Raw genomic sequence first — 25,335 nt, 5'->3', positions numbered from 1 at the left:
AATCACAGGGGGCAATTGCAAACCATGAGAGTCAGCACCCCCTGAAGTTCTGTGTCCCAGCTGTCTTGCTAGCCTCACCCTTGGTGAGCCTAGTCTTCATTGTATGCACTAATGAGACATTATATGAAGGTCTTAACAGTATGTTGTGACAGTATTTTGTGACAAAATAATACAATTTTTTAACAATATGGATGTTTTTTCCTCAAGGGGGACAAAAAACATGTATTGGGGGAGTACAGTGCCTCACAAGCAGTTCTGTTCCCCAGGGATTTGGGGAAAGAGCAAGTTTTATAGAATGTTAGAAGAGGCAATGCAGAAACAGGGCATGATTGGCTAGGAGGTAAGGTATTTCCTTATAAGGGGAACAGGCTAAGGCCAGATCATGAAGCTGGCTTAGAAGGTTGTGACTGGTGTACGTTAGATCTCCTTGACAGGTGTTTCCGGTAAGTACAGACTGAATTGGGTTTAGGCTTGTGATGTGGGCTGGGCCATAGGGGTGGCCTCCATTTCAAGGGTCCCAATATACAAATTAACTTTGTCAATACCAAGAGGAAGTATTTATTGTTGCAGAGAAGGAAAAATAATTTTACTCTACCCTCCTGAGTTCTTGGCTGAGACCCCTGTAATAAAACACAGATGATCAAGAGAAAAACATGAATAAGTTTATTAACAGGTATACCTCATGTACACATGGGAGAGCCTGGGGAAAATGATGACTCCCTGAGGTGCCCTAAGCCACTGGCTTAAATACCACCTTCAGCTAAAGATGGGGATGATGGAACAGTTACCAGAACAGGCACACTAAACAAGGGTGAGGTTTATTATACAGAATAAAGATGGTGCCTTCTCCAGTGATAAGATTTTCTTGTGGTTTAGAGTCAACCTTCCCTTCCTAGCACAGAAAGCGAGATGCCCTTACAAATGGATATTTCTTTTATAAATGTAAGTTTCCCTCGCAAAAGTGAACTTCTCTGTTTTCAGAGATTTCACTATGTTTCCTGTTTCTCAAAATAATCAGCTCAAAATAACCCCTATGACAAAATGCATATTTGGGGGTGATGTATTCTGCCACTCTTTACTTTTATGATTACTAAAATATCAGGAACTTGTTAGGCTCTGAGCATATAAAAACAACAATAATTGCTCAGTTATATTAGGTACATGGATCAGGTCTCATTTCAAACACTTTCTGTGAAGTTTAAGTAATTTGTGCAAATTTACACACTGGTAGGAGGCACAGCTTGTAGAAAAAGACAGGCAGCCTGGCTCCAAGACCTGTATACTAAACTGCCTCATCAATAAGAGTATCAAGATGGACAAGATATTGTTCCTTTTAATTAAAAATTCAACATGAGCCATCAAGGTGTTCATCAAAACTATAACATGGTAAATAGAAAAGATCCCATTGGTGCACAGAGAAAAATAATTCGACCTGCAAATGTAGGCAAGACTTCAGAAAGGATTAAAACCCCAACCCCAACACCACCACCATCACCACCACCCTCTCCTCCAGGTTTTATGAGAAAAGGACCTTGCTGGATAAAGAAGGTGAAATGGAGCCTTCCAGGCAGAATGAAAATGAGCAAGGGCAAAGGGCTGGAAACAGTCAGGTGGTCCTGGGAACTAAGGGTTTTGCTGTGGGCATGTGGGGTGGGAAGGGCCAAGCCTAGAGTCATCCTAAGGCAGTACTGGGTATGAAGGCTTCCTAGATCACACAGGAGGCTGAGCTTTTCTGAAAGAAAAGTGGGAGAGAGCAGAGGCCAGTAAACAAGGGTGCAACAGAATCAGAGAGGAGATGGGAAGATCTTGCTAAAATAAATTAGAGTTGTTTTGACAACAAAAGTAGACAACAGGGAGTTCTTCAAACCCAAGTTTACATTCCTTAAGTTTCTTGTTCAGAGCTGTTCTGCAGTTCCCTCACAAAAGACCCTGGAAGAAGATCAAGTTGTCCCTTCATACACTCACGACAACTGCTTTCATGTAGTTAACATAATATTGTGCACTTTAAAAATGTTAATATGTCATGGAAACTCAAGTTGAAAAGTTTATCTTTTCATGTGTCACTTAGTTAAGTGTTTCATTTCAACTCCTCTTCCTTACCCCACATCTTGGTTTCAAGTGTCATTTAAATAAAATGTTTGGTGTCAACAACACCCCAGGATTTTATTAATCTTAAACCTCGCAAATGAAAGATGGAGGCTGCATCAACAGGCTTCGTGGAGAGTGCCGGGGAGGGGGGCAACCTTTCTTACCTGTGCAGAATTTCTGGCCCACACACTTGGCTGCAGGTCAGGCAGGAAAGGAGTAACTACTTCTGTCAAAGCTACTCGCAGAAAACAGCACCTGACCTTCCCCACCAGTCTCCTACACTCTCAACCACGGAGTCTATTAGCTCTTATGCTACTCCCTCGCTCTGATGCAGAGGTTCAGTACAGAACTGGACTGTTTGCATCAAGTGTTGAAAGAAAATTTGAGCTACTTGTTCTCCTGCTGCTATGGCAGCTGGTATCCCCCAGACTGATGTTCTTCTTTGGTTTCACTGTTGAGTCCCCAAGCTCTCTACTTGAGACATGTACCATGGTTTCCTCTTACAGTGTATCTGAGATACGGAAGGGGCTATGCAAGACATGGTGATTTTTTTTCAACCTTATTTAAAATGGCTCCTTTTTCAACACTGAAAAATTTAAAATATTCTTCGGAGCAGGGAATATGACACATGTTATGGATTCATAGACCAGTGGCTTTAAAGGATACCTGGCATTTCCTCCACAGCATCCCCTCTATGATTACCCCGCCTGGAGGCCAATAGTCCAATCTTTGCTGCACTGTCCCCAGTAATGAGTCACTCTCAAGGTGGTTGTGCCATTTTTAGGATCTAATTATTAAAAACACGTTCCTCACTCTATTTGTTGGAATTAAATCTATCTTTTCATATACTGCCCTTAAAATTTCAAAAGACTTTATATTATCTCCCTGTCTTTCATTCTCACAGGCTAAATTAGGGTCTTGGTTTAATCTCTAGTCGCTGTGGGATTACTATTTTCTTATCTTTAAAGTACTGACACTTCATGCCTGGTAAAGTATCAAATTTCCTAGCTTGAAAAGAAATGAGGGAAAGAAAGATGTCAGCGAAGTAGAAGAAGGTGGAATGCACCCCTCTCCATGGATGCATCAGGAATACATCAAAAGACGCAATAATTCCCACATAGAACCAGCTGAATACCAGCAGACAACTTCGGACACCAGAAAGGACTGCAAAGATCCCAACATAACTGCATAGGACAGAGGGGAAAAAAAAAAGGATAAAGAGGAGGAGAAGAAAGGAAAGGGACGGTCTCACATCCTGGGGCAGGGGGATCTGAAATAGAGGGGAGATTGCCGAATTTGGGGAAACATCCCTTATCTGACGGGGAAACCCCTTCTCCAATGGGGAATTTCCCTGGGTCAGAAGGGAGGCATTTGGGACTGTTCAAAGAGGGTAAAGAGGCTGAGCTGTGGCAGATGGGAAAGGGAGAAACACATGGAGGGTCTGCACCACAGCTCAGCGTGTCTGGAATGAGACGTTGATTCACAGCTGAACAGGGGCTCTGGGAGCTGGAATGTGGGAACCAGAGAACTCGTTCAGGGTGAGAAACATTGTTGGCAGTGGGGAGATGGACTGAGAGGACAGGAGGGAAGAAATCCATAGTGACGAATGCCTACCATGGAAAGCTGGGCAGCCATGGCAGTGGCTCAATACTGCTGACTCACAAGCAGTGGAGAGGAGCCGTGGGTGTAGCCTCTCTCTCGGTGCCTATGGCGAACAAAGGAAGGACTCCTCTGGGCCTGGCTAACACACTCAGGGATAACAAAGGCCCCCAGGTGGGGCTAACCTAGAGTGCCTGCAGCTGAGAGCCAAAAGCTCACAGAGTGGCCCAGCTCTGGAGACATTCTGTTTACACCTGAGCCACAAGTGCCCCTCTGCAACAGGCACTGCCTGAGATGCCCGAGCCACCCAAGCCACTGCAACCCAGGCAGGGTGCCACTGTTCACTCACTCCCAGGGGACTGAGCCACTATTGTACCCTCACTCTCCCCACACACTGGTGCTTACAGAAAAACAATAAAGGAAGCTCTGCTGGTCTCAGAGTAACACAAAAAGCCCAAGGCAGGTAGAAGGACACTTACAGCTGAGACCCCAAGGAAACAGAAATATTATTAATGATTTTATTGATCTGGCCCATTCTGGGCTCAGTTCAAGCTTTTTTTTTTTAATTAATTACAATCTTAGTCCTAAGGGATCTACATATTTTATAACATTTTTATTCTATTTTTAATTTTTTTTAGCCTTTTTATATATTTCTGTTTCTAGCTAAGTTTTTTGTAGTGCTGACCATATCTCTCCTACCTTCTTTTCAGCTCTTTTATACATTTCTATTTTTTTCATTTTTTTCTTGTCATATTTCCAGTCACACTATGCTCTTCTGTTGCACTGACTTCTATCCTTTTTTAGTTTATCTTAATATACATATAAGCAATATTATCAGTCTGCTCTGTTTCCTTGATTTATTCTCCAGATGACACACTGCATTGGTTTTTAATATTAGGTTTTGTCTTTATCTTAGTTCTAAGTATAATTGTCTGATTTCATTCTGAGAATCTTCAGTCTGTCTGGTGGTACTATTGCTCTTTATTATATTTCATCCTAGCTTTCAAAATCTCCCTGGATTTGTGTTTGTGTGGTGGCTTTTCTTTTCTTTTCTTTTTTTTTGGTTTCGAGTTTCTGTTGGTTTTCTCTTTGATTGTCTGATGGCATACTGGGTTCTTCTGTCAGTTCTTTCTAGTGCCTTATGTTCTATTGGATTCAGTATTTGTGTGCCTTATACATTTATGTGTTTCCTTCATTTAGTATTTGTTTGACTCAACACACTGCCATTAATCTGGGGCTTGGAGAGTCTTCTTTAAACCCCTATATTGCTGGGACAAGCAACCTTGGAAGTCAGAACTACTCCATCAGAAGTCAAGTAGGAGGCTCTGGGGAGGGAGCACTGAATCCAGGATGCCAGGCTACTAGGGAGTCCTCAGACACAGGGAAGATTAACTGCAGAGAACTCTCATGGAGCCCTATATCAGAGTCTAAGACCAGGCTTCATCCAACTGTCTGTAACTGCCAGTGCTGGACACCTCACACCAAACTACAAACAAGACAGGAACACAAACCCACTCATCAGCACACAGACTACCTAAAGCCATATTAACCTCACAGATACCCTAAAACACATCACCTTACACAGCCCTGCTCATCAGAAAGAAAAGACACAGAGTCACACACTGGAAAGCAGACAGCAGCCCCCCCCCCCACCAGGAAGCCTACTCAAGACACTGGACAAACCCTACCACAGGGGCAGAGGGCAGAAACAAGAGGGATTACTACTAGGCAGCATAGGGAAAGGAGACAGCAAATCCTATAAATTAGACAAAATGAGAAAACAAAGAAACACCATGCAGGCAAAGGAAAAGGAAAAAACCCACAAGACCAAATAAATGAAGAGGAAATAGGAAAAATGCCTGAAAAAGTATTCAAAGTAATGATAATAAAGATGGTCCAAAATCTCGACAACAAACTACAGAAAACAAAAGAAACAGTTAATAAGGACTCAGAAGAACTAAAGAGCAAACAAACAGTAATGGACAAAAAAAAATAACTGAAATTAAAAATACTCTAGATGGTATAAACAGCAGAATAACTGAGGCAGAAGAATGAATAAGTGAGTTGGAAGATAGAATGGGGGAAATAACTGCCACAGAGCAGGAAAGATAAAAAAGAATAAAAAGAATGGAAGACAGTCTCAGAGACCTTGGTGACAACATTTAAGTGCACCAACATTCAAATCATAGGCATCCCAGAAGAAACAGAAAAAAGAAACGGTCTGAGAAAATATTTCAAGAGGTTATAGCGGAAAACTTCCCCAACATGGGAAAGGAAATAATTAACCAAGTCCAAGAAGTGCAGAGAGTCCCATACAGAATAAACCCAAGGAGAAATACTCCAAGGCACATATTAAACTAATGACAATTAAACACAAAGAAAAAATATTAAAAGCAACAAGAGAAAAGCAAAAAATAACATATAAGGGAAAACCCATAAGGATAACACCTGATCATTATGCACAAATTCTGCAAGCCAGAAAATGGCAGGATATACTGAAAGTCCTGAAAGAGAAAAACCTACAGCCAAGAATATTCCACCCAGCAAGAATCTCATTCAGATTGGATGGAGATATCAAAAGTTTTACAAATAAGCAAAAGTTAAAAGAATTCAGCAGCACCAAATCAGCATTACAACAATTGCTTAAAGAACTTTTCTAAGTAGGAAACACAAGAGAAGGATAAGACCTACAAAAAAAAAAATCCAAAACAATTAAGAAAATGGTAATAGAAACACACATGTCAATAATCACCTTAAATGTAAATGGATTAAATGCTCAAACCAAAAGACACAGACTGGCTGAATGAATACAAAAACAAGACTCTTCTATATGCTGCCTACAAGAAACCCACTTCAGACCAAGGGACCCATATACACTGAAAGCAAAGGGATGGAAAAAGATATCCCATGCAAATGGAAGTCAAAAGAAAGCTGGAGTAGCAATACTCATCTCAAACAAATTAGACTTTAAGGTAAAGACTATTACAAGAGACAAGGAAGGACACTACATAATGATCAAGGGATCCATCCAAGAAGAACATATAAAAATTGTGAATACCTATACACCCAACATAGGAGCACCTCAATACATAAGGCAAATGCTAACAGCCATAAAGGGGATGTCGACAGTAACACAATAATAGTGGGAGACTTGAACACCCCACTTACATCAATGGACAGATCATCCAAACAGAAAATAAACAAGGACACACAAGCTTTAAATGACACATTTGAGCATCTCGACCTAATTGATATTTATAGGACATTCCATCCGAAAACGACAGAATACACTTTCTTCTCAAGTGCACATGGAACATTTTCTAGGATAGATCACATCTTGGGTCACAAATCAAGCCTTGATAAATTCAGGAAAATTGAAATCATATCAAGCATCTTCTCAGACCACAATGTCATGAGACTAGATATCAATTACAGGAAAAAAATGCAAAAAATGCAAACACATGGCAGCTAAACAATACCCAATTAAACAACCCAGAAATCACTAAAGAAATCAAAAAGAAAATCAAAAATATCTAGAAATAAATGACAATGAAAACACAACAACCTAAAACCTATGGGACACAGCAAAAGTAGTTCCAAGAGGGAAGTTTATAGCAATACACTCCTACCTCAAGAAACAAGAAAAATATCAAATAAACAACCTAAATTTACACCTAAAACAATGAGAGAAAGAAGAACAAAGAAACCCCAAAGTGAGCAGAAGGAAAGAAATCATAAAGATCAGGGCAGAAATAAATGAAAAAGGAAGGAAGGAAGCCATAGCAAAAATTAATAAAACTGAAAGCTAGTTCTTTGAGAAGATTAACAAAATTGATAAACCATTAGCCAGACTCATCAAGAAAAAAAGGGAGAAGATGCAAATCAATAGAATTCGAAATGAAAAAGGAGAAGTAACAACAGACACCTCAGAAATACAAAAGATCATGAGAGACTGCTACAAGCAACTCTATGCCAATAAATTAGATAACATGGAAGAAATGGTTAAATTCTTAGAAAAGTACACTCTTCCAAGACTGAACCAGAAAGAAATAGAAACTATGAACAGACCAATCACAAGTATGGAAATTGAGGCAGTGATTAAAAATCTCCAAACAAACAAATGCCCAGGGCCAGATGGATTCACAGGCGAATTCTATCAAACATTTTGAGAAGAGCTAACACCTATTCTTCTCAAACTCTTCCAAAATATAGCAGAAGGAGGAATACTCCCAAACTCATTCTACAAGGCCACCATCACCCTGATACCAAAACCAGGCAAAGATGTCACAAAAAAAGACAATTACAGGTCCATATCACTGATGAATACTGATGCAAAAATCCTCAACAAAACACTAGGTAACAGAATCCAACAACACAATAAAAAAATCATACACCATGATCAAGCGGGGTTTATCCCTGGGATGCAAGGATTCTTCAATATACACAAATCAATCAATGTGATACACCATATTAACAAACTGAAGGATAAAAGCCATATGATATTTTCAAAATACTCAGAAAAAGCTTTTGACAAAGTTCAACATCCATTTATGATAGAAACTCTCCAGAAATTGGGCAAAGAAGGAAATTACCTGAACCTAATAAAAGCCATATATGAGAAACCAAAAGCCAACATTATTCTAAATGGGGAAAAACTGAAAGAATTCCCTCTAAGAACAGGAAGAAGACAAGGGTGCCCACTCTCACCATCATTATTAAACATATTTTTTGAAGTTTTAGCCACAGCAATCAGAGAAGAAAATGAAATAAAAGGAAATCAAATTGGAAAAGAACTAAAATTGTCACTCTTTGCAGATGACATCATATTATACATAGATAACCCTAAAGATTCTACCAGAAAACAGCTAGCACTAATTGATGAATTTAGTAAAGTAGCAGGATACAAAATTAATGTGCAGAAATCTCTTGCATTCCTATACACTAAAAATGAAAAAACAGAAAGAGAAATTAAGTAAACTCTCCCAATTACCATTGCAACAAAAAGAATAAAATACCTAGGAATAAACCTGCCTAAGAAGGCAAAAGACCTGTATGCAGAAAACTATAAGACACTGATGAAAGAAATCAAAGATGATACAAACAGATGAAGAGACATACCATGTTCTTGGACTGGAAGAATCAACATTGTGAAAATGAATATCCTACCCAAAGCAATTTACAGATTCAACGCAATCCCATCAAATTACCAATGACTTTTTTCACAGAACTAGAACAAGAAACCTTATGATTTGTATGGAAATGCAAAAGACCCTGAAGAGCAAAAGCAATCTTGAGAATGATAGGGAGTTGGTGGAATTAGGCTTCCTGACTTCAAACTATACTACAAGGCCACAGTGATCAAGACAGTATGGTACTGGTACAAAAATAGAAAGGAAGATCATTGGAACAGAAAAGAGAACCCAGAGGTAAACCCAAACACATATGGGCATCTTATCTTTGACAAAGGAGACAAGAATATACAATGGAAAAAAAGACAGCCTCTTCAATAAGTGGTGCTGGGAAAATTGGACAGCTACATGGAAAAGAATGAAATTAGAACACTTCCTAACACCATACACAAAAATAAACTCCAAATGGATGAAAGACCTACATGTAAGGCCAGACACTATAAAACTCCTCGAGGAAAACATAGGCAGAACACTCTATGACATCCATCAAAGCAAGATCCTTTTTGACCCACCTCCTAGAATCATGGAAATAAAATCTAGAATAAACAAATGGGATCTAATGAAACTTAAAAGCCTTTTCGCAGCAAAAGAAACCATAAACAAGGCAAGAAGACAACCCTCAGAATGGGAGAAAATACTTGCCAATGAAGCAATGGGCAAAGGATTACTCTCCAAAATATACAAGCAGCTCATGCAGCCTCATACCAGAAAAGCAAATAACCCAATCCAGAAATGGGTGGAAGACCTAAATAGACATTTCTCCAAAGAAGACATACAGATGGCCAACAAACACATGAAAAGATGCCCAACAACAGTAATCATTAGAGAAATGCAAGTCAAAGCCACAATGAGGTATCACCTCACACCTGTCAGAATGGCCATCATCAAAACATCTAGAAACAACAAATGTTGGAGAGGGTGTGGAGAAAAGGGAACTCTCCTGTGCTGTTGGTGGGAATGTAAGTTGGTACAGCCACTATGGAAAACAGTTTGGATGTTCCTTAAAAAACTAAAAATAGAACTAGCATATGATCCAGTAATCCCACTCCTGGGCATATACCCAAAGAAAACCATAATCCAAAAAGAAACATGTACCATAATATTTAATGCAGCACTATTTACAGTAGCCAGGACATGGGAGCAACCTAAATGCCCATCAACAGATGAATGGATCAAGAAGATGTGGCATATGTATACAATGGAATATTACTCAGCCATAAAAAGGAATGAAATGGAGCTATATGTAATGAGCTGGATAGATCTAGAGTCTGTCATACAGAGTGAAGTAAGCCAGAAAGAGAAAAACAAATACTGTTTGCTAACTCATACATATGGAATCTAAAAAAAAAAAAAAATGGTACTGATGAACCCAGTGACAGGGCAAGAATAATGATGCAGATGCAGAGAATGGACTGGAGGACATGGGGTTGGGGCTGCAGGGGGAGAATGGGAAGCTGGGACAAAGTGAGAGAGTAGCCTAGACATATATACACTACCAACTGTAAAATAGATAGCTAGTGGGAAGTTGCTGTATAACAAAGGGATATCAACTTGATGATGGGTGATGCCTTAGAAGGCTGGGACAGGGAGGGTGGGGGGACTCTTGGGAGGGAGGGGATATGGGGATTTGTGTGTAAATATATCTGATTCACTTTGGTGTACCTCAAAGGCTGGTACAAGTGTGTAAAGCAATTATATTCCAATAAAGAGCTTAAAAAGAGGAGAAAAAAAAAGAAATGAGATAATAATATCTTCCATACTGTGTTATGAAGTTTGTATAAAATAATAAAAATAAAATTTATATAAAGATAATATAGTGTTCTACAAGTGTCATACATATGGTATTAGTATTATTAGAAATACAGATATCTCTGTAGGATTCTAGTGCAGACATCCTATCACTGTGAGCAAAATACTAACCAAACAGTTATCCAAAAGAAACTGAATTTAAGAACTCAGTCTTTAACATTAGAAAAGAGGCCAAACTCTCCCATATGCTCAATCACCTCTATTTCTTATATGCAAGGAATGTTTCATGAGCCCCTACTCCATGCCAGGCATTGTTCTAGGAATTAAAGACATAGAAATAATATGAGCTAGACATGGTCAGATTTTGTATATACTTTGAAGGTAGAGCAGACAAAGGCAGGGCCCTCTCTCAAGGAATTTATATTTTAATGTGAGAAGCTTGGCAATATATAATCTGGTGTTGATGCATATTATGGGGAAAAAATGAAGCAGAGTAAGAGTACCCATGGAGTAGGAGAGGTATATTATTTTCTAAACATTAGAGACAGAAGGCCTTATGGAGAAGAGAGAAGGTGATATTTGAGGTGAAACAAGAAGTAAATGAGAGAATTAACCTTGTGGGTGGCTGGGGGAAGCATGTATAGGAAGAGAAGGTAGCACACATAAAAGTCATGACATAGGTGGAAGAGGGCAGCAGCCAACATGGCTGAGAGCAGTAGGAGATCTAGAGCCCTTGTAAGGACTCTGGATTTTAAGTGAATTGGGAGACATTGAAGGGCTTTGAGCAGAGGAGTGATAGGACCTGACTTAGGGTTTACAAGAATTACTGTCCTATTCTATGATGTATAGACAACAGAGATACCAGTTACAAAGTATTCCAATAAACTATACAAGAGATAATGATAAACTGGACCAGGGAGGTATCAATGTATGAGCTAGACATGGTTAGATTTTGTATATACTTTGAAGGTAGAGACATCAGGGTTTGCTGATGAATTGGATATGGAATATAAGAGAAATCAAGGAGCCAAGGATGCTTTAAGTTTTCAGGCATGAGCAACAGGTCAGCTGGAAATTGCAGAACACTGGGAAGCACAGGGAGGAGGGGAGAGAAGAGAGGCAAAGAAGAAAGGAAAGGAGAGGATAGGGGAAGGGAGAGAAGGGGAGGGGAGGGACGGGGAGGAAGAAAACATTGAAAAGGTAGGCCATGGTTAAATTGTGAAGTACCTTGTACCTGATGCTAAAGATCTTGGACTTTAGCCTGTGGGCGCTAGGCTTTAGGCATAGAAAATGATGTGACAAGTTTACATTTGGTAAAAACAACTCCTGAAGCACATGCAGGATGGAATAAAATGGAATGAAAGTAGAAGACGAGAGTTGATTTAGAACAGTATTGTAACAGTCCAGGTGAGACACAATGAGAGAACAGGGGGTGGGTGGCAGGCTGACCTTAGTGTCCGCTGGCCTAAAGGTGAGGTTACCATACACATACATTATATTCTCACATCGAGGTTTCCATTCAGTGAGCATTTTCAGGCATATGGTAGATGGCAAGATTGAACACACCCTGATTTGAACCTTTTTTAAGGTTGATGAGGTAGTAAATTGCTTCCATGTAGCAACTCAGTCAGAGATATTTTTTTCTCTTCCCATTTGCTGAACAAGGAAAACATAAACTAATCATGCAGCTAACCCTTAACATTTTGTCAGCAATCTTGAATAAACAGGTGAAGTCAATGATGAGTATTGTTAAGCAGCAAGAATTCTTGGTGTGTTTACAGTTTATATGTACTGACAACCCTTTCCTGCTAAAGTCTAAGCAAAAAGTTCCTTTAACACTTTGTAATTGGATGTTGGACTGTTGCTTCTTTTTAAATAGAACTCACTTTTGGAGTGATTTTCAGGTGACAGCAAAATGAAGCAGAAGATACAGAGATTTCCCACACATCTCTTTTCCCACATACAGAGCCTCCTCCACTATTAGCATCTAGCACCAGAGTGGTACATTTGTTAAAATCAATAAACCTGCACTGACATATCATTATCACCCAAATTCTGTAGTTTACATTAGGGTCACTCTTGGTGTTGTACATTCTGTAGATTTTGACAAATATATAATAACATGTATCCTCCATTATAGTATCATACAGAATAGTTTCACTGTTTATTCTCTATGCTTCACTTCTTCATCCCTTCCTCCCCACTAACCCCAGGCAAACTTGATCCTTTTGCTGTCTTCATAGTTTTGCATTTTCCAGAATGTAATATAGTTGGGATCATACAATAGTCTTTTGCAGAGCATAAGTTTTTTATTTTAATGAAATCCAGCTTATTGATTATTTCTTCCATGGTCGGTGACTTTGGTGTTCTATCTAAAAAGTTAGCACCATAGCCAAGGTCACCTGGATTTTCTACTATATTGTCTTCTAGGAGTTCTATAGCTTTGCATTTTATATTTAGGTCTATGATTCATTTTTAATTACTTTTTGTGAAAGGCATAAAGTTTTTTTAATACATATTTTTATTTAATATATATAATTTAACTTAATATATATATATGTTATATATATATGTTATTCTTGGATCTGTCTCCTAAGGCAAAAGACATAAAAGCAAAAATAAACAATGGGATGTAGTTAAACCTAAAAGCTTTGGCACAGCAATGGAAACCACCAACAAAACAAAAAGACAACATACTGAATGATAGAAAACATTTGCAAATGATATGACCACAAGGGATTAATAACCAAAATATACAAACAACTCATACAACTCAATATCAAAAACATAACCTGATTTTAGAAATTAGCAGAGGAACCAAATAGACACCTCTCCAAAGAAGACTCATGGATGGCTGACAGGCACATGAAAAGATGCCCAGCATCGCCAATCATCAGAGAAATGCAAGTCAAAACCACGAGACATCACCCCACACCTGTCAGGATGGCCATAATCAAAAACTCCACAAATAACAAATGTTATTTGAGCATCTGATGAAAAGGGAACCCTTGTAAACTGCTGCTGTGAATGTAAATTGGCACAATAACCATAGAAAACAGCATGGATTTTCCTCAAAAAACAAAAAATAGACCCACCGTAGATCCAGCAATCCCATTCCTGAGGCATAAAGTTTGTGTCCAGATTCACTTTTCGCATTTTGTTTTGTTTTGTTTTGTTTTGTTTTGTTTTTGTTTTGTTTTGCTTTGTCTGCATGTGGATGTCCAGATTTTCCAGGACATTTGTTTAAAATGTCTATCTATTTGTTTAAAATGACTATCTTTGCTCCATTGTATTGGCTTTCCTCCTTTGTCAGAGATCAATTGACTATTTGTGTGGATGTATTTCTGGAGTGTCTATTCTGTTTCATTGATTCATTTGTCTGTTTTTTTCACCAATGCCAAGCTATATTAATTACTATAGCTTTATAGTAAATCTTGAAGTTGGGTAATGTGCGTCTTCCTACTTTGTTCTTCTCCTTCAATATTGTGTTGGCCATTCTGAGTTTTTTGCCTCTCCATACAACCTTTAGAATAGTTTGTTGATATCCACGAAATAACTTCCTAGGATTATGATTAGGAATACAATGAATCTGTAGATCAAGTTGGAAGAATTGACATCTTACCGATATTGGGTTTCTCCATTCATAAACATGAAATATATCTCCAGTTACCTCAAGTTCTTTGATTTCTTTCAATAGCGTTTTGGAGTTTTACCTGCACATATTTTGTTAGACTTATAGTTAAGTGTTTCATTCTTTGGGGTTCTAATGAAAATGATGTTGAGTTTTTAATTTTAAATTCCACTTGTTCATTGCTGGTGTACAGGAAAGGGGTTGACTTTTGTATATTAATCTTGTATCCTGCAATGTTGCTCTAATGGCTTACCAATTTGAGGAGTTTCGTTGTTCTTGTTGATGATGATGATGATGATGATGATGATGATGATGATGATGATGATGATGATGTTGATAATGATGTTGTTGATGATTATGATTCTTCCGGATTTTCTATGTAGGCAATCATGTCATCTGTAAGCAAAGAGTTTTATTTGTTTCTACCCAATCAGTTTTCCTTTTTTTTCTCATTTGTTTATTGCATTAGCTAGAACTTCCAATACAATGTCAAAAATAAGTGGTGAGAGGGACCATACTTGCCTTGTTCATGATCTTAGCAGGAAAGCTTCTAGTTTCTTACCACTAAATATTTTGTTAGCTGTAGGTGTTTTGTAGATATTTTTTAACCAAATTAAAGTCCCCCTTTATTCTTAGTTTTCTGAGAGTTTTTATCATAAATGGCTGTTGGATTTTCTCAAATGGTCTTCCTGCATCTATTGATATAATCATGTGATTTTTCTTCTTTAGCCTGTTGATATTAGGGATTACAATAATTGATTTTTGAATATTGCACCAGCCTCATATACCTGGAATAAATATCACTTGGTCATGGTGTGCAATTCTTTTTATACATTGTTGAATTTGATTTGCTAATATTTTATTGAGGACTTTTGCATCTACCTTTATAAGAGATATTGGTCTGTAGTTTTCTTACAATGTCTTTGTATGGTTTTGGTATTAGGATGATGATAGCTTCAAAGAATGAGTTACAAAGTATTCTCTCCTATCTTCCGGATGAGAATTTGGAGAATTGGCACAATTTCTTCCTTAAACATTTTGTAGAACTCACTAGTGAACTCATCTTGGCATGGTGCTTTCTGTTTTGGAAGATTATTAATTTTTTATTCAATTTCTTTAACATGTATAGCCTTAGTCCATGCAGGCTGCTATAACAGAAATACTATAAACTAGGTGGCTAATAAAGAATAGAAATTTATTTCTCACAGTTTTGGAGATTGAGACGTCCAAGATCAAGATGCCAGCAGATTCAGCATCCTGCAAGGACCAGCTTCCTGGCTCATAGACAGTCATCTTCTCACTGTAACGTCACATGGCAGAGAAGGCAAAAGAGCTCCCTGAGGTCTCTTTATAAGGGCACTAATTCCATTCATGAGGGCTCTTTCCTCAGGACCTAATCTTCTCCCCGGACACATCTCCTACCATTACGTTGGTGGGTAAGATTTCAACATATGAATTTAGCAGAGGGATACATAAACATTCAGTCTACAGCATAGGCATATTCAGATAGTCTATTTCTTCTATGTAACATTAACGGATTGTGTCTTTCAAGGAATTGGTCTGGTTCATCTAATTATCAAATTTGTGGGCAAATAATTGTTCATAATATTTTTATTACCCTTTTAATGTCAATGGGATCTGTAGTGATGTCCCTTATTTAATTTCTGATACTAATAATTTGTGTCTTCTTTTTTTCTTAGTCTGTCTAGAGGCTTATTGATTTCACTAACCTTTTCAAAGAATCACTTTTGTTTAAAATTGTTGATTTTTTGTTATTGATTTCCTGTTTTCAATTTCATTGATCTATGCATACTTTTCTTCTGGTTACTTGGAATTTAATTTTCTCTTCTTTCTCTAGTTTCCTAAAGTGGAAGCTCAGGGAATTGATTTTAGATCTATCTTCTTTTATAATATATGCATTCAGTATTGTAAATTGCCATCTAAGCACTACTTTCACTGCATCCCACAAATTAAGAATTTTTATTTTCATTTTCACTTATTTCAAAGTATTTTTAATTTCTCTTGAGATGTATTCTTTACCTATGTGTTATTTATACATGTGTTGTATAATCTCCAAGTATTCGGAGATTTTCCAGATATCATTCCATTATCGGTTTAATTTTATTTTGGTCTGAGAGCAGACAATGTGTGATTTATATTCTTCTGTATTTGTCATGGTGTGTTTTGTGGCCCAGAATGTGGTCTATCTTGGTGAATAGTCCCTATAAACTTGAGAAAAACGTATATTCGGCTTCATTAGATGATGTAATTGATTATGTCACATATCCAATTGATTGATGGTGCTCTTGTATTCAATTAAGTCCTTACTGATTTTCTGCCAACTGGATCAGTTCATTTCTGACAGATGAGCATTGATGTCTCTGATTCTAATAGTGGATTTATCTATTCTCCTTGTTGTTTCATCAAGTATTGCCTCCCAGCTCTGATTTTCTGTTGTTAGCTGCAGAAACATTCAGAACTGTGATGTATTCTTGTAAAACTGACCCCTTTAGCATTATTTATCCCATCTTTGTCATGGATAGCTTTCTTTACTCTGAAGTCTGCTCTTCATGAAGTTAAAATACCTACTCCAGATTTCTTTTGGTTAGTATTGTTATGATACATCATTCTCCATCCATTTACTTTAAAGACATATAGATTTAAAGTGGATTTCTTTTAGACAATGTATAGCTGGGTTTTTTGATACACTCTGACAATTTGTTTTTTAATTGGTGCCTTTAGACTACAAACATTCAAAATGAGAATTGATACAGTTGAACTAATATCTACCATTATATTTGTTAGTGTTTTCTCTTTGTTGACCTTGTTCCTTGTTCCTATCTTTATCTTCCATTCTTTTTCTGCCTTTTGTAGTTTTAATTGAGCATGTTATATAAGTCCATTTTCTCTCCTTTCTTAGTATATCAGTCATACCTCTTTTATCTTTTTTTAATGGTTGCCTTAGAGTTTGCAATATACACTTAGAGCTACTCCAAGTCCACTTTCAAATAACACTCTACTACTTCATGGGTAGTGCAAGTATCTTACAAAAATAGTCCTAATTTCTCTCTCCCATCCCTTGTATCATTGTTTACATCTATTACACTTATACATAAATATACCAAAATGTATACATGTACATGTGAACATACTTATTGAACACATTGTTGCTATTATAATTTTGAACAAACTATTTTCTGTTAGATTAGTTAAGAAAAAGAAAAAGAAAAGTTTTTACTTTACCTTCACTTATTCCTTCTCCAATGTTCTTCTTTTCTTTATGTAGATCAGAGTTTCTGACCTATATCATTTTTCTACTCTCTAAAGAACTTCTTTAATATTTCTTGTACATAAATCAATGGGACAGACTAGAGATCCCAGAAAAAACCCACACACCTATGGTCAATTAATCTATGACAAAGGAGGCAAGAATATACGATGGAGACAAGATAGCCTCTTCAACAAGTGGTGCTGAGAAAACTGGACAGCCACATGCAAAACAATGAGATTAGAACATTCCCTCATACCATATACAAAAATAAACTCAAAATGGTTAAAAGACCTAAATATAAGACCTGAAACCATAAAACTAGAAGAGAGCATAGGCAGAACACTCTTTGACATAAATCGTAGCAATATTTTATTGGATCAGTATCCTAAGGCAAAAGAAATAAAAGCAAAATTAAACAAATGGGACCTAATTAAACTTAAAAGGTTTTGCACAGCAAAGAGAATCATCAATAAAATGAAAAGTCAGCCTATGGAATGGGAAAAAATATTTGCAAATTATATGACTGACAAGGGGTTAATATCCAAAATATATAAACAGCTCATACAATTCAATATCCAAAAAAACCCAAACAACCCCATCAGAACATGGGCAGAAGACCTGACTAGACACTTCTCTAAAGAAAACATACAGATGGCCAATAAGCACATGAAAAGATGCTCAACATCACTAATTATCAGAGAAATGCAAATCAAAACTACAATAAGATATCATCACCCCACATCTGTTAAAATGGCTATCATCAAAGGCTACAAATAACAAATGTTGGAGAGGATGTGGAGAAAAGGGAATCCTCATATGCTGTTGATGGGAATGTAAATTGGTGCAGCCACTATGGAAAACAGTGTGGAGTTTCCTTAAAAGGATAACAATAGAGTTTACCATATGATCCAGCAATTCCACTTCTGGGTATATACCTGGAAAAAATGAAAACACTGGTTAGAAAAGATACATGCACCCCAATGTTCATAGCAGCACTATTCATAATAGCCAAAACATGGAAGCAACCCAAGTGTCCATCAACAGATGGTTTGTTAAGAAGATATGATTATATATAATATTACTCAGTCTTACAAAAGAATGAAGTTCTGCCATTTGTGGCAATGTGGATGGACTTAGAAAGTATTGTGCTAAGTGAAATGCACTTATTGTATGACATCACTTATATGTGGAATCTAAAAAATAATACAAGTGAATGTATATGCAAAACAGATCCCGACTCACAGATACAGGAAACAAACTTGTGGTTACTAAAGTGGAGAGGGTAAGGGGGAGGGACAAATTAAGGGTATAGGACTAACAGATACAAACTACTATATATAAAATAGATAAGTGGCAAGGATATACAGTATAGCACAGGGAATCATATCCATTAATAATTAATCTTATAATAACCTATAATGGAGTATAATCTGCAATAATGCTGAATCACTATGCTAAATACCTGAAACTAACACAATATTGTAAATCAACTGTACTTTAATTAAAAAAACATTTCTTATAAGGTGGTCTGCTGGCAATAAATTCCTTCAGTTTTTGTATGTCAAGAAGTATTTTGTAAAGAATAATTTTGTAGGGTACAAAATTCTAGATTAGTGATTTTTTTTCCCTCAACGGTTTAAATATTTCACACCCTCTTCTTGCTTGCATGGTTTCTGAGGAGAAATTGGACGTAATTGTTATCTTTGCCTCTCCATAGGTAAGCTGTTTTTTCCTCTGGTTTCTTTCAAGATTTTTTTCTTTAACTGTGACTTTCCACAGTTTGACTATGATATGCTTAGATATATACATACATTTATCTTGCTTGATGTTCTCTGATCTGTGGTTTGGTGTCTGACATTAATTTGGGGAAATTTTCAGTCATTGTCTCTTCAAATATTTCTTCATTTCCTTTCTTTCTTCCTTCTCCTTCTGGTATTCTCATTATGCATATGTTGTATCTTTTGTAGTTGTCCCACAGTTCTTGGATATTCTGTTCCATTTTTTTTCTGTCTATTTTCTCTTTCCTTTTTCTGTTTTAGAGATTTCCTTTTAGAGATTTTCCTTTAACTTCGATCTCAGAGTTTCTTTCCTCAGTCCATTAAGGACGTTCTTCATTTCTGTTATATTGTTCCTGATTTCTAGCATTTCTGTTTGACTTTTCCTTAGGATTTCCATCTTTCTGCTTACATTGCCCATCTGTTCTTGTATGCTGTCTATGCATTAGTGTCCTTAGCATGTTAATCACAGTCATTTTGAATTCCAAATCTGATAATTCCAACATCCTTGCCAAACCTGTGTCTGATTTGGATGCTTACTCTGTTGCATCAAGCTCTGTTTTTTGCCTTGTAGTATGCCCCACAATTTTTTCTTGGTAGCCAGACATAATGTGCTAGATAAAAGGGACTGTGGTAAATGAGCCTTTAGTGATGTGCTGGTGATGTAGGTCAAGCACTCAAGAATCCCCTGAGTAGGTCTCAGTACACTGTGAACTTCACAAGTGTTTCTCCATTTCCCCTGCCTTAGGTGGGATCAAATGGCTAGAGTGAACTAGAGTTGGATATTTCCCTTCTTGCCTGTCAAAGGCTAGAGGAGTCTGTGGTTGGGTATTTCCTATCTTCCAAGTGGAATGCTATAGGAGTTGGGTATTTCCCTTCCCCCAGTCAGTTAGGCTCTAATAAAACTGCAATAATTTAGTCTCTGGTTAAATGAACAGACTATTCTGGCATATTTCAAAATGGCTCCTTTTCCCCTTCCACTGCCAGAAGCATGAGGATTTTTTCCCCTATGTTCACTGAGAGAACCTGGTCCAGTTTCTGGTGATAAAACTCAGAAAAGCTTGGAGACCCGCTCTGACTGTGTCTCCCAGGAGTTCTTAACTCTCAGACTCTTCTACTCTGAGCTCTCCAGTAATTCTTCAATTACAATTCAGGTTTTCTTACCCTGGTACTGATTCCCATGGAGGTCTCTACTGGTGGATTCCTGCTCCAGGAAGTGGTGGTTCTCTGTATTCTCCCCTCTCTCTCTCCTTTGGGGGGTGATGGCCTGCCTTGTGACCACACATTTTTGACAGATCTAAGATGAGTTGTTGACTTTTCAGCTTGGTCAGGTTTTTGCTTGTCAAGATGGAGTGATGACTTCCAAGCAACTTACATGCCAGACTGGAATCCAGAAGTCCTAATTTTTTTTCTTTTATTTTCTTTAGTAAAATTTAAAAGGCTCATTCCCAAATAAGTCATATATTTAACTGACATATCAACAAGATTTTGTTCTAAAACTTCTCATGTACTCATACCTACAATGCACAGGAATAGGACCAGTGACATGATAGAGTAGAGTAGAACTCTCTTGTCTAGGTTATGGTCCTGATTCTAACTCTAATTTAGTGTATAATCCCAAACAAGTCAATTCACACTTCCACATTTTGAGGTCTCATTCACCTTTAATTCAACAATACAGCAAATATTTACTAAGCATTAACTCTATGTTAAGCACTATAGTAGGCAAATAAGGTAGATGTAATCCCTGCCCTTGGAGTTTTCAATAGGCATTCAAGTAGGAGTATAGTATAGGGTGCTTCAGGAGCACATGGCAAGGGGACCTAGCCCCATGAAGACTTCCTTGAAGGATGAACCAGGAAATCTATAAGATTCCCTTTAAAGAAAAAAATGTGTTAACACAAGATTTTTCTGACTTTAATCTAGTGAAATGGACCAGATTAATTGATTTTCCACAAGGGTACCAAGAAAATTCAATAAAAGAAAGAAAAGTCTTTTCATCAGACCTCATTGGGACAACTAGATATTCTACATGCAAGATAATGAAATTGAACTCTTTCCTCACACTATACACAAAAATTAACTAAAACTTGATTATTAAGAGCTTAAAATATAAAACAAAGTAATAAATATTCATGACCTTGAGTTAGGCAAGGACTTCTTAAATACTGCACCAAAAACACAGCAACAAAAATAAATTACTACACTTCTAAATAAACTAAAAGAAATTTATGCTGTAAAAATACTTCAAAAAAAGAAAATAGCATGTGAAAAATATACCTGCAAATCATATACCTGGTAAGGAACTTGTATCCAGAATATATAAAGAACTCCTACAAAACAATAATAAAAAGACAAATAAGCTACTTTCTTAAGTGAGCAAAGGATCTGAATACACATTTTTCTCAAAAGAATAGAGAAATTATCAATAATCACATGAAAAGATGCTCAAAGTCATCCACCATTATGGAAATGCAAAATAAAACCATAATGAGATATCACTTCATACACACTAGAACGCCATAATAAAAAAGAGCCAGTAACATGTGTTGGCTAGGATATGGAAAAATTAGAACCTTCATACAGTGCTGGTGATAATGTAAAATTGTGCAGCATTTCTGGAAAATAGTCTGGCAGTTCCTCAAAATGTTAAGTGTAGATGTACCATGCCTAAGATAAATGAAAACATATGTCCACATACAAACTTGTACATGGCTAGCCATAGCAAAGTTAATTATAATAGCCCACAGGTGCCAACAACCCAAATATCCCATTAATTGCTGAATGGATAAATAAATGTGGTATATTCACCAATGGAATATTACTTGGCAATAAAATGGAATGAAATATTAAAGCATGCTAAATGAAATGTCAGTTACAAAAGACCACATATTGTGTGATCCCATTTATATAAAATGTTCAGAACAAGTATATCTATGGAGACAATAAGTGACCTAGTAGTTGCCTGGGACTGGGCAGTGACAGGAATGGGAAATAACTGCTAATGGGTATGGGGAGGGGTGGTTTGGGGGTGATAGAAGTGTTCTAAAAGTGATTATGATGCTGTTTGCACAACTCAGTAAATATACTTAAAAGACATTGAGTTGTCCACTCCAAGTGAGTAAATTGTATAGCATGTGGGTAATATCTCTGTAAATCTATAATTTCTATAAAAGATAGAAAAATGTTTTATATCAACAACACAGCCTCTTTCTCGCTCCCTCTCTCTCCCTCCCTCTCTCTCTCTATGACTCACACACACAATATAAAAATCTTTGCAAAGAAACATTTATCTTTTATATCCCTCTGTTATTTTCTCTTCTTTTGTTCTATTTTACTAAAAAATTATCTTGACCTGTGTTCTGGTTATCTTATGCTGCATAACAAAACACATCAAAACTTAGGGCTTAAAAACAACATATTATTATCTCAAGCAGTTCTATGGGTTGAATGGGCTCCCCTGAGTGGTTCATATTCAGGGGTTTCATGCAATTGCAGTTAGGCAACTGACTGTAGGCTGGAGCTGTAGCCTTCTGATGTTCAGCTGTGCTGGACTCACTCATACGGCTGGGCAGTGATGCTGGCTGCTAGCTGGAAGCTCAGCTCTGATTGTCAAGTATGCAGCCACACTTTTCTTCTTCATGTGGTCTGGGTGCTCTTACTTGGGTTCTTAGAGAGAGTATCCCAAGAATGAGCATTCCAAGAGACCTGAATGGAAACTACAAGGTTGTTTATGACCTTACATCCCAAGTCCCAGAATGGCTCTTCTGATGCCTTCTATTGGTCAACCCAGATCCAAAAGGAGGAGATGAAGACTCTTTTTCTTAATAATAGCAGAGTCAGGGAATTTGTGACCATATTTAATCCATCACAATCCACTAGACTGATTTTACCACTCTCTAATGGGTCACAACCTATAGTTTGAAAAAATACTATTCTAATGAGGTAACATCTCTTTCAATACTAACATTTGTTGAACCTACAAATTCATTAGATCTCATGGCGGGTTATAGAGGCTACTAATTTCTTCCACTTGAAAATAGGCAGAGGGAAAAGCAAGAATACAAAGCAAGAGGGTGCCAAGGTCTGATGTCTGTGGTCAGGTTCCTGTCTAGAGGACCTCACACGATCTATTCTCCAGCCTCCCGATGCTCCTGTTCAGGTTCAGGTAAATTTAGGGTAAATAACTTACTAACGGGCATGTGTGAAAGTTAGCAGTGACCAACTCTGGCAATACTGCAGCTGTGGTAGAACTAAGTTTACAGATCTATCAATGCATCTAAGAGGTTGGGAGCTTTACAAAGAAATGCCCACATTCTCTAATATTGTCCCTGGACTTACATGGCTGCGAAAATGACATTCTTAGTAAAATGTGTTTATTGAAAAGAAGCATTTCTTACACTTCCTCTGCCATAGTATCAATGTGCATATTATCTTAATGTTCAGAGTAGTCTTTTTCTATTAAAATGTAAGAGTACTTTCTGTGAACAGATGTTTCCTATTCCCTTGGCTTATCAATGCAAGACTAAATAGAATGCAATAAAGTCATTAAGGGAAAATAAAGGGGTGGGCCCAAACAGTGTGAATTTATGAACCAACTGGAATTTTGCAGAGCCAAATCACTTGGAAAATTGATTTGCAAACTAAGATAAGGTGCTATATAAGAAAGGAGTCTTAGTCAATCTGAACTGTATGCATGTGGTTAATTACAACAGGAACATAATATCTGGGGGGGGGAAAGGAGAAAAATGTTCTTTGTCTGTAATTTTATTCTATTGGGTGTTATAAGATTTTCCTAAATGGACAAACTTCTAAATGACCATGTAATTCCCCGTGTCTGCATGGTACGAAGAAGAGTGTAAATATTCAAAAGCTGTTCTATTTCATGGTTGCGTGGATACCAAGCAGATGGGTAGATGAACATGAAACTGTTCTTTACAAACAGAGAGAACCTCCATCAATCCAGGCTGCATCCATCTGCCTATACAACTACGACCCTGCTTTATGCAAGAAAGACAGAGTGGAAGAGAGAGAGATTGAGAGAGTGTATTATTAAGAGAGAAAGCTATTTGAGCTTTAGAATCTACTTAATATTAAAATAATAAAATAGCTTTCAATTATATAAAATTTGGGTTATAAACTCCTATGGATGCACCTTGGAGACTGAAGATTTTTGGATAAGGTATTTAAGTGGCCTGTTCGATAATCCCAGCAGTACTTACTAGCAAGCTATTAAAGCTCTCAAAGAATCCATTTGCTTATCTACTGATGAAAAACGAGGGATGACACTGATAGGACCTCCTAGGGTTTTGTGAGGGTTATCTGAAACAACGTTTGCAAAGCTTTTTGCACCAAATCTGGCATGTAATAAATGTTCAATAATTATAAAAGTAATATGAGTAATTTTATTATGATTGCTGTCTTCACATATACCTGCTCTTCCTGGGAAAGAATTTCCATCCCTCTTTATTCCTTCTTTCTCCTCCAGTTTCTTACCAAGCATTGTGTTCTCTTCATTACTCTTTGCTTTTTAGTCATTAAAAATGTATGTTTCTTCTATGAAATCTCACTGTTGCATGGTAGACTCAGAGAAAGAAAACTGAGATGGCAAAGGAGACAGAAGGCTGCCTTCTTGCCCTCTCTCCTCCAATCTATTAGAAGTTGCTGTGGCCTCAAGAGTCCTTTGGCCATTTCCTTTTTTTTGAATAATTTTATTTCATTTATTTAATGATTAACACTTGGTGATACCTAATTACGTGATGTTACATGCTCTCAGAATTTGACAACTTAGAGTTCAAATGGCTCACTCCTCCTCCACCTCCCTCTGCTCCCAGCCCAGCCCCCCAGCTTCCATGCAGGATCCCCTTCTGCAGAACTTCTGACAGATGGTGTCCAGCTTTTTTCTGAATGTCTGTCTGCCTTGTGAGCCATGCCAGTCTTCTTTAGACAGTTGTAATAGTTACATATTTCTTTTCTTTTTTTAATTTTTATTTTATTTTTATTTATTTTGATTGCATTGGGTGTTTGTTGCTA

Source organism: Hippopotamus amphibius, chromosome 9, assembly GCF_030028045.1.
Source record: "Hippopotamus amphibius kiboko isolate mHipAmp2 chromosome 9, mHipAmp2.hap2, whole genome shotgun sequence".
NCBI classification, from domain to species: Eukaryota; Metazoa; Chordata; class Mammalia; order Artiodactyla; family Hippopotamidae; genus Hippopotamus; species Hippopotamus amphibius.
The sequence above is the reverse complement of the archived record's forward strand: the minus strand, read 5'-3'. Positions refer to the sequence as shown.